We start from the raw sequence: 626 nt of genomic DNA, 5'->3' as shown, positions 1-626 counted from the left end.
CACGGCTATACATAGAATAACAATAATTTGAAATTGATTTAAAATAGAAATAGAAAGTAAAAAGAGACAATATGATATTATCTGTCAAGTGTCAATGTCATTGTCACTTAATTATAAGTATCAGCCACAGCTTATACAACAGAGAGCAGCAGAGGTATTAGGAGCATCTTAGTGTATAAAAAGTGTCCTTTCATTTGCATGAAGTTTAGATATTTATCGCTGCTAGAACTACAGCCCGATTTTTTAAAAGGTATGCTAATATTCGGTAAAGTGGAACAGAATTATGTTGAGAATTTTTTAATTATTCTGTTAATCCAATTAATAGAGAGTTTTACCTACCAATAAAACTTACCTATTATTTTTCCTGAGATATCCGGAATCCATGTTGAGTTTAGTCTCTGTTTTTCAAGTGTTCCGGCGTTGTTTACCCCCCCTGCTTCCGGCCACCAACGCCCTCTAGATTAGTTTCGCTCTTTGTCCGCAGAGAGTTTTGGTGGCCACATTTATAGTTTTATTTCCTCATTATAAGCGTATGTACCAGGTAGGAATTATTTGGATTCCGGATATCTCAGGAAAAATAATAGGTAAGTTTTATTGGTAGGTAAAACTCTCTATTATTTGTTCCG

This window comes from Vanessa atalanta, chromosome 2, assembly GCF_905147765.1.
Source record: "Vanessa atalanta chromosome 2, ilVanAtal1.2, whole genome shotgun sequence".
Taxonomy (NCBI): Eukaryota; Metazoa; Arthropoda; class Insecta; order Lepidoptera; family Nymphalidae; genus Vanessa; species Vanessa atalanta.
Note: the sequence above shows the minus strand (reverse complement) of the source record.